Source organism: Saccopteryx leptura, chromosome 2, assembly GCF_036850995.1.
Source record: "Saccopteryx leptura isolate mSacLep1 chromosome 2, mSacLep1_pri_phased_curated, whole genome shotgun sequence".
NCBI classification, from domain to species: Eukaryota; Metazoa; Chordata; class Mammalia; order Chiroptera; family Emballonuridae; genus Saccopteryx; species Saccopteryx leptura.
In genome coordinates, this window is record NC_089504.1 from 311,779,166 (window position 1) to 311,785,411 (window position 6,246).

At 38.1% G+C, this 6,246-nt stretch overlaps 1 non-coding gene across 1 annotated transcript; it reads right to left on the minus strand.

Moving 5' to 3' along the window:
- Positions 1-5,586: 5,586 nt before the first annotated feature.
- On the minus strand, positions 5,587-5,727 carry LOC136396036 (small nucleolar RNA SNORA67). The gene has a single exon (XR_010749467.1). It is a non-coding gene; the product is annotated as a small nucleolar RNA SNORA67 (small nucleolar RNA).
- Positions 5,728-6,246: the final 519 nt, after the last annotated feature.

Consider the following 6,246-nt stretch of genomic DNA (forward strand, 5'->3'; position numbering starts at 1 on the left):
ATTACCAGGACTCCTGGTTCTGGATTAAATTATTACTTTCAAAGTTTTATTTGGTGGCACTTTTTTTTTAACATAAAAAAAAAAACATTTGTGACAATGTCCAATAAAGTCCAGGGGCTTTTTGCATGATTTTGGCCTAAAAATGCTTTCATCATATAACCCCATTGTAATTACATAGTTGTCTCTCTGCTAGACTGTAAATCCTTGGATGCAAGAACAGTATCTATTTCATTCACTTCTGCATCCTCAGAGCCTAGCATAGGGTATGTGGTGGTAGCATTAAAAAATTGTGCACACCTGTTAATGTTATTGTACTATTAATTACGAGTAGTTCTATACAAAACAGAACACTTAACTTTTAATAAAATTGTTTAATGCATTCTGTTATATGCATGTTCAATCAAAGCAGAAAAGGTAGAAAAAAGCCCTTTTAGGGAGGGAGGGGATTGGGAATGGGTAGTTCAATAGTCTAGCAACATTATGAACCCACTTTAGGTTTATGGTCATTAATTTAAAGCGAGTCACGGGCATGGACAACAGTGTGGTGATTACTAGAACACTTTAATTCTGTGCCTAAAAGACCTATAAATTGATTTTTTAAGCGATGGCTCACCTATAGTGAGGTAAATTCATATTGGAATCATTGGCAAGATGATTTGTTCTCAAATTAGAGAAGACCCAGATACCTTAGCAAGACACACTTAAAAATAGAATTTTCGCAAATTATTTGAGATGGGAATCTGAAACACATTAGTTCTCATGTCATTAATTCCATATTGAGTGAGCTGGAATAAGAAGGTTGAAGTGCTTTAGTTTCCACGTCAGGTTAAGCAGAATTAGTGGAGTCAGCACTTAGGATTTAGCACACAGGTGGGCTGAGATGCTATTAGTCCCAGCACTGGTGTGTAGGTAGATAACCAACATTACGAGTGATAAGAGAAAGGGTCAGAGACAACAGAGGGGCAGAGATGATGCACTCTACAAGACTATGGAAAATGAAGTCATCCTTCAAACAGTTCTGAAATAGCAGTTATGAATCAAGAACCTATAAGAAATGAAGAAGGGGAAGAGACAGATGGTAGCTCCCTGCTCCCGGACCACGGCTCTTATGTAAGACCTGGTGAAGCAGGGTTCAGCCCCAGGATGGCCAGATCGCATTCTGAGGAAGCAGGAAATTGGGAGCATCTGGTTGAAGGGATTAAAAGGGGTGGGGAAGAGAAAATAGAAGCTTCTGGATAGCAGATTTTGAAGCACAGATGCAATCAATGACATTGCCACCCAAACCTGAAACTTTGAAGCTAAGTAAGTATGGAACTTTGATACGTGACATATGGTGTTTCACATATAAAATTTACAGACCATCTGTGAGACCCAGTGGGGCTTAACTCTGAAAGGATCACTGAAGATTGGAGAACCTTCTATATTTCCACACCCAGAAGTGACTAGACAATCAATACATATTAACAGAATAGTCTTCGTGGGTCCAAGTCTGGTTGCCATAGAGTTGATAGAAAATGTCGAAAAGATGATCTTATCCTTCCAAACCTAAGGGAAGATAAGAACAGGAGGACAGAGTGCATGGCTTTTGATTTCTTTTAGATCTTAGGCTTCAGGTTTGTGGCCTATCATTATAATTACTCCTGTGCCTTATCTATATATTTTCTTGCCCCGCTCTGGCTTCTCACTTGCTTGGCAAAGCCACAACCCTAAATAAGTGGAATCTCTCTGCCTTTCTAAGCCTGCACCCTGCAACTGAATATCTCTGGAGAAAAACACACAAGCTGGCTGTCTTGGCTCACTTTATTTATTATTTTTATTTTAATTGAATTGATTGGAGTGACTCTGGTTAACATAGTTATATAGGTTTCAGGTGCCCAATTCTACAACACATTTCTGTACACGGTATTGTGTGTTCACCACCCTCCAAGTCAAGTCTTCGTCCATCACCATTTATTCTTCCTATACTCTCCTCTACCTCCCCTCTCAGCAATCGCCACACTGTTGTCCATGCCCATAACTCTAAATTTATGACCATAAAACTAAAGTAGGTTCTTGATGATGCTAGGCCATTGAACTACCCGTTCCCAATCCTCTCCCTCCTCTGCTCACCTAAAAAGACTCCTTTCCACCTTTTCTGCTTTGATTGCCTCTTCTCATTCTCAGGTGATAAACCTTTATTTCTCTGAGAAGATTGAAGTAATCAGAAGAGAATTTCTAGACGCCCACACTCCATTTACTTCCCTAGCAACAACTGCATCTGTACACTCTGCTTTCTGGCCCGTTCCTATATAAAGCATCTTTGCTTTTATTGAAAGCTGGTTGCTCCACTTGCTCATAAGAGCCCATTACCTTTTGCCTACTCAAGGAAAGCACTCTAGAAGTTCTTTATTCATTCCCTATGCATCACTGACTGGCCCCTCTCCATACTAGACTATCTCTACTTTCATTTTAAAATGCTGTCATTTCTTTCATCTTGAACAAAACAAAATCTTCGCTGAATCCACTTTCCTCCATCAGCTATTGCCTTTATTTGCGCACTTTTGTACAAAGCCCAATGCTTCCACTTTCTCTCTTCCCATTCATTCTTAAACCACTCGAGTCAGGCTTTCAATTATGCAAATTCCAGCAAAACTGACCTTTAAGGTCACTGGTGACCTGCACCTGGTCAATCATAATGGTCAGTCCAGAGCCTCCTCCCCTTGGCAGCGTTTAGTCCCTCCTTTCTCTTTGATAGATCTGATTCACTAGTTGAGTCTTCATTTGATGTTACATCACTGGCTGCTCCTTCTTATTCCCCTGGGTTGCTTTCTCCTCTTCTCCCAGCCTTGATGTCAGAGAACCCTAGGGCTAAGACCTCGGTCCTCTTCTTTTCTCTCTGTTTTCTTACTCCCTTTATTTAGATCCATTTTATCTAGATCATACAACATCCACATACAGTAACATAACATCAGCATACTGATGACTTAATTTGCACTCCTAGCTATCCCAGAATTCTTTCCTAAATTCTATATATATATATATATATATATTTTTTTTTAATCAAAGTACCTACTCAGCTACTTGGCATTTCTCCTTGGGGGTCTAGTAGCTATCTCAAATTCAGCAGTTGTGAAACCAAAGGTTCTTGTTCGTTATGTAACTTCTCCCTCCACCCACTCACCTATAGTCTTCCCAAACTCAACTGATGGCAATTTGGTTCCTTCTGTCAACTTTTCAGTCATCTTGGGACTGTCCTCTTCTTCTCATATCCCACATTCAATCTCTTGAAAAACCTTAAAATTATATCCAGAATCCAAGTACAGTATTTCTTACCAATCCACTATAACCATCCTCACCTGAGCCATCATCTTCTCTCATCTGGGTTCCTGAAAGAGCCTTCCTCCTAAGTGATCTCTCTTCTACTTTGCTATTATCCTACAGTGGCAGATTGGTCCTCTTAAAATGCACATGCGTTCATGACACTCCACCCTCAAAATCCCATCTGACTCAGAACAAAAAGTCATGGGATCCACCATGATCTGGCCTCTGTTGTCTCTCAGCCTCCCCTCTTCCTTCTCTTGCACTGTGTCATTCCTTTGAGACGCGCTGGCTACCTTACTGTGCCTCAGATTTGATCTATACTCTCCAATCTATGGACCCTGTCTGGAATGCTCCTCCCCCAACATGTTCTTGACCCAACTACTCAGCTTCTTTAAGTCTTTGCCTGGCCCTACCTTTCTTAATAAGATCATTTTGACCGTTCTCTTTAATACTACAAACTGCTCTGACCCCTAACAATCCTGCTGCCACTTACTCTGCTTGGCTCTTTCTTTTTTTTTTTTGATAACATGTATCATCTTCTTATAGATTTTATATATATATATATATATATATATATATACACATATATATAATATATATATTATCAGATGTTTTATGTTTATTGTGTCTTTTCCCTTTCCCCCAGTGAAATTCCATGAAGGCAGAGATTTTTGATAACTTAAGTACCCCAAGGATCCTAGAACTCTCCCCGGAATACAGGATGTGTTCAATAAATCTGTTGAATAAATGAATGAGTAGTGGTAACTCTGAGGTCATCACGGATGTTAAAATTTATCCAAGTGCTTCTTGGCCTCTCTTCAGTCTTCTGAGCATATTTCTTAAATAGTCCAGACAATTATGTAGCCATAAATTCTGGGTGATGGTTCAGGTGGAAATTTATAGCCCTCTTATTTTGTGGCTAAAAGTATAAACAGTGTCTGTGTTTTTAAATAAAATCTTAAGGTTTTATTTTTTTCTTTTTAGCTTTGCACTTTTTGATTTGGTTCTAGCAAATTATCTTGCTGAGGACTTGGAAGGAGTTCTTTAGGATGAGCAGTTCTAGTAAAGAAAGGAACTCGGCCAATTCAAATGCAAAGGTCAATTGTCTTGAATAAAATTGCATATTGAAAACATTTACAGTGTTCCTTGCCAGGTGGCTCAGTGGATAAAGTGTTGTCCCGGGACACCGAGGTTATAGTTTCAACCCTCATTTAGGGCACACAGGAGAAGCAACCAATGAGTGTACAATGAAATGGAGCTATTTGCATTAGGAAGTAGAGAAAAATTACTTTAAATTTATGTTTATGGATATTGAATTTTTTTCCTGTAATACATTTTTGTTATGCTCAATCTGAAATTTCATATCTAAACACATTTTTTCCTTTGGTAAATTGCTCACTGCAGTGTATGTTTATAGTTATTAAAAACATACTTATTAAACTATGTATGCATTTACTAAAATTTTACAGCAAATGAAATATTTAATATTAGTTTTTTTTTATTATTCTGTCTTTTATGGGAGTGTAAGTCCCACCAGATTCACAAATATGAAGAAAACTGTTTCTATTACTTTTATTGTAAATACTCATATTGTTTTTCAGAATATTTGTGCTGTTTTACATTTTCATCAGTTATGAAGGTTCTGTCTGGCTGTTTTATGTTGAATATTTATTACCATTTTTAAAGTTTATTATTTCAAAGAAGATTGATATACAGTGACATAGTTACTTTTAATTTTATTTTTGTCTCCATTTGAATTTAATAGGTTGTTTTATTTTTATTTCTTGTACAAGTAGTAGTTATTTTTCCTATTTTTTTTTGTCATCTGGAGAGTGTTTCAATTTGGTGATTTACAACCTTTTAAATAATATCATACAATAAGGCTTGATACCTCAATAAGTCCAATTAGTTACCAGTGGTTGCCAACTGGCATCAGAATGTCCTCTGGGCACTCAGAAGTGTCCAGGGGCTGTTAGGTTGTCACTGTGCATGAGAAACAAACCAGCAGGTAGTTGGTGGGTCCATGGATGTTCAATGTCCTGAAATGGACAGCCCACATATTAAAATACTGTCTTACCTCATAGCACCTATGGAATCCCCAACTGAGAAATACCATTGTAGCGGAAGTTAATAGAAGAGCAAAGTGCTGAGCTGGGCTTGTTCACCTGCACAGAACTAGTGCTTCATTTCCTATCTGGTCAGTAATAGAAACTCCACCCATCCATCCATTGGCAAACAATATCTTGGCAGCTAGAGTAAATAAATAACATTTTTTTTTTTTTTTTTACATGTAGGCAGCCAAAGGAAGGCAAAGGAAGTGACGTTCTCCCTGGAAAACCTGAGGCATGCCAGACTTTCTTCCAAGGTGCTCTACTTTCCTGAAGAGGGGGCACTGTGAGGCCCCTTGGAGAGGGAATCACCTTGGTTAATAAGTAACTTCTTTTTAAAAATAATTACTCTTTTTTCCCTATATTGATTTCAAGTGAATTGTGCAAGTTGATGCATAGTTAGAATTTTGTTGTAAGGGATGCCGATCAGGGTTATAGATGAAATGCCTTCTTTTTAATACTGTGACTCTGGGACCAGGGACCAGTAAAGAACTGGTGCTGTATTTTCAGACTCTGCTTCCTCAGTCTCCTTTGATGCATGCATATAATAGGGTAGAGAACTAGGTGCATGTACTTAGAAGGGTTTTGGACCAGAATTTCCCACTTGCCCTAAGGGACACCATGTTTTTGACAAAAAGAAAAAAAAGGAAAGAAAGAATGTGGGCTGTCTCAGGTGAGTAAATAGTTAAGGTTTTTGACATGGGTTTGCAAGGATAAAAGGTTTATTTCTCTGCCTCGTATACCAAATGATGTTCAAGCAAAAAATAACCTTAGTTTGTGACTTAAAGCTTGTTTATTCCACTATCTTGTATGCATTGGCAACAATTTAATACCAAAT